Source organism: Natrix helvetica (genome assembly GCF_964273705.1).
Source record: "Natrix helvetica genome assembly, chromosome: 13".
NCBI lineage: Eukaryota > Metazoa > Chordata > Lepidosauria > Squamata > Natricidae > Natrix > Natrix helvetica.
In genome coordinates, this window is record NC_138557.1 from 14,352,710 (window position 1) to 14,366,096 (window position 13,387).

Consider the following 13,387-nt stretch of genomic DNA (forward strand, 5'->3'; position numbering starts at 1 on the left):
CTTCTCTGTGATGGGCCCAACCCTCTGGAATGACCTCCCCCCCGACATTAGAACCACCACTGACTTCCGTTCCTTCCGACAAAAATTGAAGACTCACCTGTTCCGATTAGCAGGCCTGGCATAATTATAACTGTTACCTCCTGGTAGACATATTTTTAACTGGTTATTTTAGGGGAATTGCTCTTTTAAACTTAATTTTATAGGATTTTGGGGTTTTAAATGCTGTACATTTTAAATTATTTACTTAGCAGTACAGTTCTGTATATCTTTTTATCCTCCTCTTATTTATGTATTTATCCACTTAATATTTTAATTGTTTATTATGACGTATTTTGATATGGACTGTACACCGCCCCGAGTCCCTTTCGGGAGAGAGGGCGGTCTATAAGCGCTAATAAATAAATAAATAAATAAATAAATAAAAAACTGCTATTCTTGAGTACCGTAAGGCCAAATTCAGGCAAATAATTGTCCCGTTGCTTCTCTCTTGCTAGTCAAACTGCAGCTGGAATATTTGCTCCCTTGTGAGCCCCACATTTAAAAGGTGAGCCCCTCAAACTTGGGACACGACCTCTGGGGGTAGGAGGAGGAAGAGAGGAGGGATAAAACCAGGGAGTTCAGCCAGGCGGGGTTTGACAGAGATGGGGCCAGGAAAGGAATAGCAATTAAATTCAAGGTAGAGAAAAGTAGTCTTACACTTAGGTAAGAAAAACCAAAAGTACACACATCAACTGGGTGAAACCAGGCTTAATAGCAGTGACTGTGAGAGGGATCTTGGAGTCTTAGTGGACAACCAGCTAAATATGAGCCAATAGTGTGTGGCAGCAGCCAAAAAAGCCAATGCAACCCTAAGTTGCATTAACAGAGGGATACAGTCAATATCAAGTGAGGTACTAATACCACTCTATAAAGCCCTAGTAAGACCACACCTAGAGTACTGCTTCCAGTGTTGGTCACCACACTATAAAAAGGATGTTGAGACTCTAGAAAGAGTGCAGGGAAGAGCAACCAGGATGATGAAGGGACTGGAGGCTAAAACATACGATGAACAGTTGCAGGAACTGGGCATGGCTAGTCTATTGAAGAGAAGGACCAGGGGAGATATGAGTCTTCCAGTATTTCAGGGGCTTCCCCAGAGAGGAGGGGGGTCAAGCTATCATCCAAAGTACCCGAAGGCCAGACAAGGAATAATGGATGGAAACTGAACAAGGAGAGATTCAACCTGGAAATAAGGAGACATTTTCTGGCAGTGAGAACAATCAACCCATGGAACAGAAGTTGCCTTCGGAAGTTGTGGGAACTTCATCACTTGAGATGTTGAAGAAGAGATTCTGCCATCTGTCAGAAATGGTGTAGGGTCTCCTGCTTGGGTGGGGAGGGGGTTGGACTTGACGACCTACAAGGTCCCTTCCAACTTTTCAACTCTGTACTCTGTAAAGGCTGTGGCCACTTAAGGTTGGGAGAAACAGGTAGAATGTACCTCTGGTTTGGTATAAGCATGGCTGGATTCCTACATCCTGCAATACAGGTAGTCTTCACCTTACGACAGCTCATTTAGTGACCATTCAAAATTACAACTGACTTATGACCATTTTTCACACTCATGACCATTGCAGCATCCCCGTGATCAAAATTCAGGTGCTTGGCAAATGGTTCATACTTATGACGGTTGCAGTGTCCCGACATCATGTGATTCCCCTTTTGCGACCTTCTGAAAAGCAAAGTCAACGGGGGAAGCCAGATTCACTTAACAGCCAGGTTACTAACTTATCCGCTGCAGCGATTCACTTAACAAGGGTGGCAAGAAAGGTTGTAAAACGAGGCAGAAATTTGCTTAACAAATGTCTCACTTAACAATGGAAATTTTGGGCTCAGTTGTGGGTCGTAAGTCGAGGGACTACCTGCAGTCGATTTCCATTATTAGAGCTTCTTGTACATTTGCATGAAACTCCATCATTTGGGACTTTTCCTTGACTGTGGCCTGAATTCCTAGAGAGAGAGAGAGAGAGAGAGAGAGAGAGATATTTAATTTTGTGTCCTGGGTGATGCTGTGGGGTGAACAGATAATCTCCCATTAGAAAAATAGAATAAATGTTTTATTAAAACATAAAATAAAAATAATTCCTTTGGCCATTCTTGTGTCTGGATAGAGTACCACTCCAGTTGGTTTGCTGGCCCTTGGGTGAAACAGGAGAAATTGATGGCAGAGATGGAGGATGTGTGGGGCAAAATTATTTGTATTTCCAAAGGAAATGGAGAACTTGTAGTGAAAATGGAAGGAAATCAGGGAGGAATATTAGACATTCCTATTTAATAATGAGAAAGGCTGAGCACCAAAGAATGGAGGCCTTTGAACCCTGGTGCTGGAGAAGACTCCTGCGAGTCCCTTGGACTGCAAGGTGATCCAACCGGTCAGTCCTAGAGGAAATCAACCCTGACTGCTCTTTAGAAGGCCAGATCCTGAAGAGGAAACTCAAAGACTTTGGCCACCTAATGAGAAGGAAGGACTCCCTGGAGAAGAGCCTCATGCTGGGAACAATGGAGGGCAAAAGAAGAAGGGGACGACAGAGAATGAGGTGGCTGGATGGAGTCACTGAAGCAGTCAGTGTGAGCTTGAATGGACTCCAGAGGATGGTAGAGGACAGGAAGGCCTGGAGGAGTGTTTTTCATGTGGTCGGACATGACTTCGCAACTAACAACAAATTTAATAATGAATAACTAATGAGTCCTATGAGTTTAGGAGTCTATATGTTTCCAAGAAACAATGAATGGAAACTGATCAAGGAGAGAAGCAACTGAGAACTAAGGAGAAACTTCCTGACAGTGAGAACAATCAACCAGTGGAACTGCTTGCCTTCACAAGTTGTGAGTGCTCCATCACTGGAGGTTTTGGGGAAGAGACTGAACAACCATTTGTCTGAAATGGTACAGGGTCTCCTGCTTGAGCAGGGGATTGGACTAGAAGACCTCCAAGATCCCTTCCAACAATGTTCTATGTTCTTCACTGGAGGATTTTTCTTTCTTTCTTTTTGTGAAATGCTGGATGGCCATCGGTCTGTATACGAACTACACATCCCAGAATCATACATTGGGCAGGAGTGAGATAAGGTACTCACTAGATGCCTCCAAGCTCTCTTCCCACTGGAATAGAATAGAATGAATGAGCTGGGAGGACCTTGGAGGTCTTCTAGTCCAGCCCCCTATTCAAGCAGGAGAACCTATACCATTCCAGACAAGTGGCTGTCCAGTCTCTTCTTTAAAACCTCCAGTGATGGAGCTCCCACAATTTCTAGAGGCAAGCTGTTCCACTGGATAATTTTCCTCACTGTTAGGAAGTTTCTCCTTAATTCCAGGCTGGTTCTCTCTTTGGTGAGTTTCCAACCATTGTTTCGTGTCCTGCTCTCTGGTGCTTTGGAGAATAATTTGACCCCCTCTTCTTTGTGGCAGCCCCTCAAATACTGGAATACTGCTATCATGTCCCCTCTAATTCTTATTTTTTCTAGACTAGTTAAACCCAAATCCTGCAGCCGTTCTTCCTATGTTTTAGTCTCCAGGCCTTTGATCCTCTTAGTTGCTCTTCTCTGAACTTTTTCCAAAGTCTCAACATCTTTTTATAGTATGGTGACCAGAACTGGATGCAATATTCCAAGTGTGGCCTTACTAGGGTTTTATAAAGTGGTACTAATACTTGACATGAACTTGATTCTCTGCCTCTGTTTATACATCCCAGGACTGAATAATTAGAAATGCTGTGATTCACTGTGGGTAAGTTTATGTTGTGAATAGAAGTCAGATTGTGGGGAGAGAATCAATGGCCGCTTTCTGCTCAGACAACAAAGGGGCACAAAGCAGGGGTGGGCTGCTACAGGTTTGCCCGGGTTTGGGAGAATCCGTAGCTAACGTTATGGTCAGTTCAGAGAAATCCCACCCCTGGCTGGCCCCGCCCACCATGCCCTGCCTCTGCCCCCCCACCATGCCCCTCCCACTAGTCTCCATGTGGCCTGTTTTGGATGCGAGGTAAGTGCAGGGCCCACATGGAGGGTCGGGGAGGGGGGAGAACAAGCCTGCAGAGCCTGGGAAAAGCGAAAACGCAACCCTAACCCCTCCCCTGCCACGGTGTCGGAGGCTGACTAGGCCACGCCCACCATGGCCATGCCCACCCAGCACCCGAGCAGAGAGCCCATTGCTGAAATTTTTGAAGCCCACCTCTGGCACAAAGAGATTCTTTTCTGTTGCAGTGACTTTCATCTGTAATATCATCACTCTCCCCCCACTTGTCCACTGTAGGGATGGAGCAACTATTGGTTCTTGTTTGATAGTGATGGAGGTAATTTTGCTGTTTTTAATCAATATATGAACCAAAACTCACTTGCCGACTACAGTTGAAAGCTGACCACTCAACTGTCTGAACTTTACAGTCCCCTGAGTGTGTTGCTTCTTTTTTTTAATGCAAGTTTATTGCAGAAACATCTGTCAAAAGACTGCATATTTATCAAAACAATGCAGACAATTGCATTACTTTAGGAAAAAAGGATGGGAAAACGGTCAATGGAGCAAACTGACAAAAAAAAAACATGGAAAAGTTTGGAGAAAGCTGAACTGAAGGTGCCACAACACCAATTAATGAGTGGAAAAAATGAGAGAAAAAGAAATGGAACTGATACTATCATGCCTTAATCCCATCACCCCTGGAGCTTTGTTACGTAGAATAGACTGGCCCAGGCTTTTTAATGTCTCATTGAGGAAGGTGAGGACTATTAAGTCTAAAGTATGCTTCCTGCCTAAAAACATGTTTCTCCATTTCTGTTCCAGGGAAATATAATATTCTGCCTTTTCAATATTTCCTAGGATATTTCATTTTTCTAGGAGAGGGGTGGGTTTTAACTTCCTACACCCCCACAACTTCCAAAGGCAACTTCTGTTCCATTGGTTGATTGTTCTCACTGTGAGAAAATGTCTCCTTATTTCTAGGATGAATCTCTCCTTGAACAATTTCCATCCATTATTCCTTGTCTGGCCTTCAGGAGCTTTAGAGAATAGCTTGACCCCCCTCCTCTCTGTGGCAGCCCCTCAATTATTGGAAGATTGCTTTCATGTCTCCCCTGGTCCTTCTCTTCAATAGACTAGCTGTGCCCAGTTCCTGCAACCGTTCATCGTATGTTTGAGCCTCCAGTCCCCTCATCATCCTGGTTGCTCTTCTCTGCACTCTTTCTAGAGTCTCCACATCTTTTTTGTAGTGTGGTGACCAAAACTGGATGCATATTCCAAGTGTGGCCTTACCAAGGCCTTATAAAGTGGTATTAACACTTCATGTGATCTTGATTCTATCCCTCTGTTGCTGCAGCCTAGAACTGTGTTGGCTTTTTTGGCAGCTACTGCACACTGGTGTGGCCTTACTAAGGCTTCATAGAGTGGTATTAGTACCTCCCTTGATCTTTATTGTATCCCTCTGTTAATGCAATTTAGGATTATGAAGACGGAAAGGTCGTGCTTTTTTTCTCCTCCGTTGACTTGAGTTGGCTTGCTCCAGCTTGGCTGGTGTTCCTGATTCTTACTGCATGACTTTACACGCCAGTAGTAGACACTTTAGGTTAAGAATGTGGGATCAAAAACATTGTAAGAGAAGATATTAATATGATTTATAACAACGGCAATCAGGATTAAGAAACATGTGTTGGCCAATCCATCCTAGGGCATTTCAAGAGCTCCTTTTTGGTGTTGAGTTCTGAAGAGAGAGAGAAGCCACCGGCTCCCCCCAGTGGGCAAGTCAGAGCTTGAAAGGCAGCTGGGATTTGCTGAGGTTGGCATTGCACAAGAGAACTTCTCAATTTAACCGGAATCCAAAAACCTTGGAAAGGCCACAAGGGAGATTATGTCATGGATCCAGGGCCGGATTTTCCTATAGGCTAACTAGGCTTCAGCCTAGGGCCTCAAGATCAAGAGGGGCCTTTTATTTTTATTTATTATCCGTGCCACATTTTTTATAAAGGTTAGTACCAATTACAACATGTTTCATTTAATATAATGATATATATCACAGTAATGATGTATCTTATTATCTCTCATGTAATTTACAAACTTAAAAATGGGAGGTGAAAGGGCCCCATAAGTGGAATAGCTTAGCGCCTCTTTTCATCTAAATCCGGCCCTGCATGGATCCCCCAATAAACCAGATTCCAACTGAAAGACTCATGATCAAGATCTCTGGCAGCATCCAGGAGGGCTAATCAGAAATCACTGCCACGGATCTCATTTAGGAGAACTCCGAGTAGATTTTTTTCCCCATTATTATTTTTTTCAAACCGAAGGACGTGTTACGAAATGCAAACGGTGCAGCTGAAGGGTGCCCAGGTTGCCCAGATTCAGATTTCTGTCTCCTGGTCACCCTCCAGTTTGTTTTCTCTTGCATCGAAATCACGTGAAGTTCTAGGACTGCTTTACAAAGACCATCCTTGGAATACGGCATCCAGTCAGCCATAGCATTTAGACTTATATGGCGCTTCACAGGGCTTTTACAGCCCGCTCTAAGCAGTTTACAGAGTCAGCCTCTTGCCCCCAACAATCTGGGTCCTCATTTTACCGATTCTTGGAAGAATGGAAGGCTGAGTCAACCTGGAGCCGGCCAGGATTGAACTCCTGGAAGTTGGCAGAGTTAGCCTGCAATACTGCACTTTAAATTAATACTGCACTGCGCCACAATGGAAAGAGGGAAGGGAGGGAGGAAGGAAGGAGGGAGGGAGGAAAGGAAGAGCTATAGCAATAGCACTTAGACTTATATACCGCTTCACAGTGTTTTTGCAGCCCTCCCAAAGCGGTTTACAGAGTCAGTCTCTTGCCCCAAACAATCTATGAAAAGCCAGCTGGAAAATAATGAACACATTTCCTTGTGGCTTTTGCTGCAGTAAATTCACCTCTACTCCTAATTCCTTTGTGGATTGTTTGAATTTATTTCTTTGTCAAATTTATTTCTTTGTTGGTAAAACATTAATTCAACACAAAAATAGTTTGTCGCTAAAGTGGCTGCCTGCAAAGGCCCCTGGATTGGGGTTGAAAGGCAAAAATGGAAGCAGTATGCTCCGTCCCATGATTGGGTAGACCAGTTGCCCTGAGAGACTGGTCCCCAACAGGAAAACCTCCTTTGTGGATTGTAGCAAGAAAAACAAAATGCACAGATACACTCTATGTGTCAAGCATGCCTCCTTCAGTATCCAAGAAAGGAAAACCTCAACTCCATTTTAATAGAGATAAAGTACTTTTACTAGATATGAAGTGAAAACAGCAAAAGGAAAGCAAGCCACAAAGAAGAGGGAGTCGAGCTATTCTCCAAAGCAGCAAAAGGACAAGAAGCAACGGTTGAAATTAATCAAGGAGAGAAGCAACTGAAAAAAAATGCTGACAGATAGAACTATTAACCAGTGTAACAACTTGCCTCCAGAAGCTGTGAATGCTTCAACACTGGAAGTTTTTAGGAAGATGTTGGATATCCATTTGTCTGAAGTGGTGTAGGGTTTCCTGCCTAAGCAGGGGGTTGGACTAGAAGACTTCCAAGGTCCCTTCCAACTCTGTTATGTTATTCTAGATTTTTGGGTTGGTGGGGAGGACCTGGAGGGAGAGAGTGCATTTTATATACCCAAGAAGAACAAAGATGGAGTTGTCTCTGGGGAAGGGGGGTCTTTTATGATTAAAGTTTTTCCTTATTCTCCTGATGATTGGCAGCAGCTCTTTCCAAACAACCCAATTAGACAAGAAGCTAAACTATTCCTTGCACCTTGAGACAATGGATACAGGAGAGACATTCCAGGTTATTGGAATGGATGGAGAATGTCATATGTCATGCACAATCCTCAGGAGCCTTCTCTGTGGGAGCGCCTTCCCTCTGGAATGAGCTGCCCCCGGAGCTTCGCATAATCCCTGACCTCCGGTCCTTCCGACGCGCCCTAAAAAGTTGGCTTTTCCAGCAAGCCGGCCTGGCCTGTTAATGTTAATTTTATCTCATTTTTTAAAATGTTATTGTCCTATTAATTGGGTTTGTTTTTTGGATATGTATCTAATTTCTTTTTAACTTTCATGATGTGTGTTTTTTAATGTTGTACGCCGCCCTGAGTCCTTTGGGAGAAGGGCGGCATATAAATCCAATAAAACTCAAAACTCAAACGATGTACAATGGGAGATTTTCCTTCTGTGTAAATAAAATAAAGCATAAAATGCAATGAAACCCCTTGCCTTCTCTGTCACCATCCCTTCTCATCAACCTGATGAAAACTTCTGCTTCTGACTTGCCTTTCAAAGGAAGAGAACATTTGGGTGAAATTCCTACTGAGGAAGCGCAACATCCTTGCATTTCCTTAGTGATGAGATGCTCCAGGGCTGTGTGGGAATATCCTGCCTTTTACTGGACAATTTTCTTTCCAACAGTTTGCAGTTTCTTTGCTTCCCACATTTTCCTTCTGTCCCACAGGACTGAAGAGCAATAAGTGGAAACAGCCAGGGAATGTATACTTAGAAGGCCAAACTACCATCTGTTCTACACTTGGAGGCCTCCAGCTATGAGAGAGCAGAAAAATTACCAAGAGAAATATGGAAGAAATTCCCAACTACCCCAAGAAAATAGTAGATGAATAGTACATGGTTCTCCCAAAGATGCTTTTTCAAGAGACAACTGGATTTTCATTGTTTTTTCCCCATTGAAGACATTTCCTTTCTCATCCAGAACTGAAGAAGCTTCTTGATGAGAAATGAAACATCTTCAAGGGGAAAAAAAGCACCTCTCAACTAATCCTTGCTTGGGTGCTTTGCTACCATGCAATGGCAGTTTGCCATGAACTTTGGGCCGGGTGGCTGAGATGGGGGATGCTTGGGGAAATTGAAAGTACTTTTGTATCTCCCCAAGATGCTGCTTCAAGGTCACCCAGTTGGGAGAGGAAGGCAGCTTGCATACCAACCTACGTTTGACATGTCCATTCTGAAAACATCTTGCTTGAACCTGATTGGTCATGGGGAGGTCAGTGATAGGAGGCAGTTAAAGGAGGAAAAAGTCAACTTAGGGATTTTGGTGCATGATCCCCAGTTCTGGCTATGCATTACTGCAGTACACTTAACTTCTAATAAAATTACACCTTTCTCAATAAAGGGAATGTTTCTATTTAAGAGGTTGAAGTGCTGGCAAGTCTGATGACACCTTTGGGAGAACCATGATCTGGATGACTGAGAATCTCCATGGACATTGAGTAGATGAACAGATGAAACAGCCTATTTCTCAGGGGAGGAAAATTCCTATTTCTCAGGGGAGGAAAATTCCTGGGAAATTCCTTGAGATCTTACACGGAGGAGCCCTGAAAAGTAGATCTAGATCTCACAGAACCTGAGGGACAGAAAAACTCCTTGTTTTGACCAAGGCTTCCCAAGAGCATGCAGCAAACTCCTTGTCCTGACAAAGAAAACCTTTTATTAATTTACTGTGAATTCTACTCATTCACATCCGGTGAAATCTTTCAAGGGAGGATTTACAGTCACGGACCTTCTCTGGCTTGGAGAGCTGCCAGGCCGATATCTGCAGAACTTGGCAAGGAGTCTCGGAGAGTCACGAACCAATTAAGCGAACTAATTGCCTCCTGCAAGCTCCACTCCCCTTTCGCTCCTCTTTTATTTCCTCTGGGAGGGGCCATTCAGCGTCCACCTGTGGCCTTAATCCCAAGTCGACCCTTGTTCTTTAGCTGTTCCCTTTGTCTGGCAACTCTGCGCATGCGCACACTGGGAACAGGCTCCAGCTGTTCTTCTGCCTCACTGATTTCTGACTCCAAAGGCAGCTGATAACTGGCATACGGCCCTGGCCCCCTCTCTGCCTCTGACATAGAGTCCTCATCAGAGCCTTCCCCAGACTCCAGGATTGGCCCATCTTCCTCCCCAACCTCCTCACTGTCCGACTCTGCTGCCAGCTCCGATGGCCATTGGCAGGCCACAACACTCCTCAGTGGGGGGATGCATACCATAGCTTTTGATATCATGGTTTCCTTCTGGATTGGCTCTGTATTGCACTGGTTTTCTTCCTTTCTACATGGTCAATGAGTATTGATAGGGGAGGAGAGTTCCTGCCCACGGCTCCTGCTTTGTGGGGTTTCCACAAGATTTGATTCACTCTCCTGTCCCTTTTTTAACATCTACGTACATTGCTGGATGAGGACATCAATGGCATGGGGTGAGGTATCTCCCAGTAGACGTCCTGCCCTGGTGTCTGAGGGCTATGGAGGTTTGAATGGGAAACAGCAGCTTGACCAGGGGTGAAATCCAGCAGGTTCTGGAGAAACGGTAGCAGAAATTTTGAGTAGTTCGGAAACTGGTAAATACCACCTCTGACTGGCCCCAGAATGGGGTGGAATGGGGATTTTGCAGTATCCTTCCCCTGTCATGCCCACCAAGACATGCCCGCAGAACCAGTAGTAAAAAATGTTGAATTTCACCACTGAGCTTGACCCTAGCAAAAGTGAGTGGCTGTGGGTATTAGCAAAATACCCAATTTTGGGGATTTCCTGCCTTCCATCCTGGATGGGACTAAATTTTCCCAAACAGAACCAGTACACAAATTGAGGGTTCTCTTAGATTATGAGCCCTATCTATCTATCTATCTATCTATCTATCTATCTATCTATCTATCTATCTATCTATCTATCTATCATCTATCTATCTATCTATCTATCTATCATCTATCTATCTATCTATCTATCTATCTATCTATCATCTATCATCTATCTATCTATCATCTATCTATCTATCTATCTATCTATCTATCTATCTATCTATCATCTATCTATCATCTATCTATCTATCTATCTATCTATCTATCTATCTATCTATCTATCTATCTATCATCTATCTATCATCAACTATCTATCATCTATCTATCTATCTATCTATCTATCTATCTATCTATCTATCTATCTATCTATCTATCTATCTATCATCTATCTATCATCTATCTATCTATCTATCTATCTATCTATCTATCTATCTATCTATCTATCTATCTATCTATCTATCTATCACATTTATTTGTTGGTCACCTCCCGGTTGAAGGCGACACTGAGTGGCTTTGTGCTGTTTGAGGAACAGATGATAGACAGCTGATATTGGGGAAGTACCACAAAAGTTAAGATGATGGTCACAACTCTCATAAAAGATGCGAGGCTTTGATCAGGGATGCTATTCCCCCCCCCACTATTTCCCCAGATGACTGAATCAGTGAAAGGTTTCATTCCAAGACTTTTAAATCAGCCTCCTCTCTGCTGGATTTTGGGGACAGGGGTTTAAAGCTCTTGTGTCTTTATTCAATTATATCTTCCAGAAGTCACAGGGACTAATTTAAATAAATGTAACTTCAGCCACGGCGGGCAAGTACAAAGATAACAGAATAACAGAGTTGGAAGGGATCTTGGAGGTCATCTAGTCCAGCGGCCTCCAAGCCTTTGGGCACCAGGGACCAGTTCCAGGGGTGGGCTTCAAAAATTTCAACAACGGGTTCTCTGCCCAGTTTCTGGGTGGGCATGTCCTAGTCGCTCTCCTGCACCACGCTGGGATAGGGGCATTATCGCCTTCCCCAGGCTCAGGAGGCTTTCCTCGAGCCTCTGGAAGGTCGAAAACTGCCTCCCCCGGGACTGAAGGCCCTCAGAGGATGGAAATGGGCCTGTTTCCTGCCTTCCAGGAGGCCCATTTTCCCCATCCCTGAGCCTCTGCATGGGCCCTGCATTTACGTCGCATCCAAAATGGGCTGCATGGAGACGCCTGGGAGGGACGAGGTGAGAGGGGCGAGGCCAGCCAGGGGTGAGATATGGAGGTTTTCCGAACCAGCAGTAACTTTAGCTACAGGTTCTCCCAAACCCGGGCGAACCTGTAGCAGCCCATCTAGACCGGTTCTGTGGAGAAAAGTTTTTCAGTGGCTAGAGGATGCGTAGTTTTGTATGCTGCATGCATCCCACGGATGGGGCTTTGCTTGTTTGTGTGGCCCGGGTTTTGGCATGCCGTGGACTGGTGCCAGTCCCCATACCAGGGGTTGGGGACCTCTGATTTAGTCCAATAGACTACTCTTCAAGTCTGTCAAGGTCCATCTGGATCCTGAGCCTATCATCTATGGCAGGGGCCTGCAGGCCACATCTGGCCCGTGGGATGCTTAGATCTGGCCCATGGGGCCCAGCCTGGAAATATCAAAGAACCAGACCGCGGTGGCTCTGGAGGCTAAAACGGGCCACATGTGGCCCTCCCATGTAGGAGCAACTCTCTAGGCTGTGTTTTGAGTCCAAGTTTGGTTGAGCATTGCTTTTTCCCTGTGGTGAGATGGGTAAAGGGCTAATACTATCATGAATTAATCCCATCACCCTGGAGCTGAAGGGGGGAAGATCTTTGTTATGTAGAATAGACTGGCTCAGGCCTTTTAATGGCCCATTGACAAAGTTGGGGGCTATTAAGAGGGAGTCTGCTTCCTGCCTCAAAACATGTCTCTCCATTTCTGATCCAGGAAAATATAATATTCTGCCTTTTCAATATTTCCTAGGAATATTTCCTCATTCTTCTAGGAGAGGGATTGGTGCGAACTTCCTACAGGCAGTTCAAATCTGTTTCTGGAAGGTGATTTCCCCCCCTGCCCCCTTCTCTTTGATCTTTATTAACAATGTAGGAATTTGAAATCAAGGATAGGGAAAAGGTTATTCTGCCCTTCCAGTTAAGTAAACATCGTCTGCTGTGCATTCTGTCTGGCTTGGAAAATTTCTGTGCAGGATATTTGGAATTGCCCCAGATTGCCACATTCCAAGGAAGCTGTTTTGTTTAATCGGAAGCACATTTCTACGAGCTTGTAGCTTCTTCCCATTTTGTGGGCAAAGTTTCTCATTTCCCAAAGTGGAGGCCCCATGAAATTAGCCAACTACCACTTGATGTGGGAGGAATATTTAGATGGGACATCCAAGAAACAGAAATAGATGGAGACTTAAGAGAGGCATGGGGAAGACAAGTCAAAAAAAGCATAGCAATTGAAGTATTGAAGCGGGCAAGAAACGGTGGGTAGAGGATTCCTTTTTCTTTATGGCTGCTTTGACTTCTCTCCCCCCCCCCATCCCTCTTTTTTTTAAAAAGCACAGCAATGAAAGTATAAAGTGGGCAAGAGAGGATGGGAGGATACTTATGGCTGCTGTGTTGAACTACCTCTCCCTATCTCCCCCTCTTCACTATATTCCTTCTTTTCTTTTTTCTTTCTCTTCTTGTAGGCAGATGATAGGATTAGAAGTCAAACAGAAAAGAAAGAAAAACAGCTTTTTAACATAGGGTGATATATATGACTAAAAGCTAGAGCAAGCAATAGAAATAAAGGGAATATTAATGTATTACATTTTTAGTTGATAAA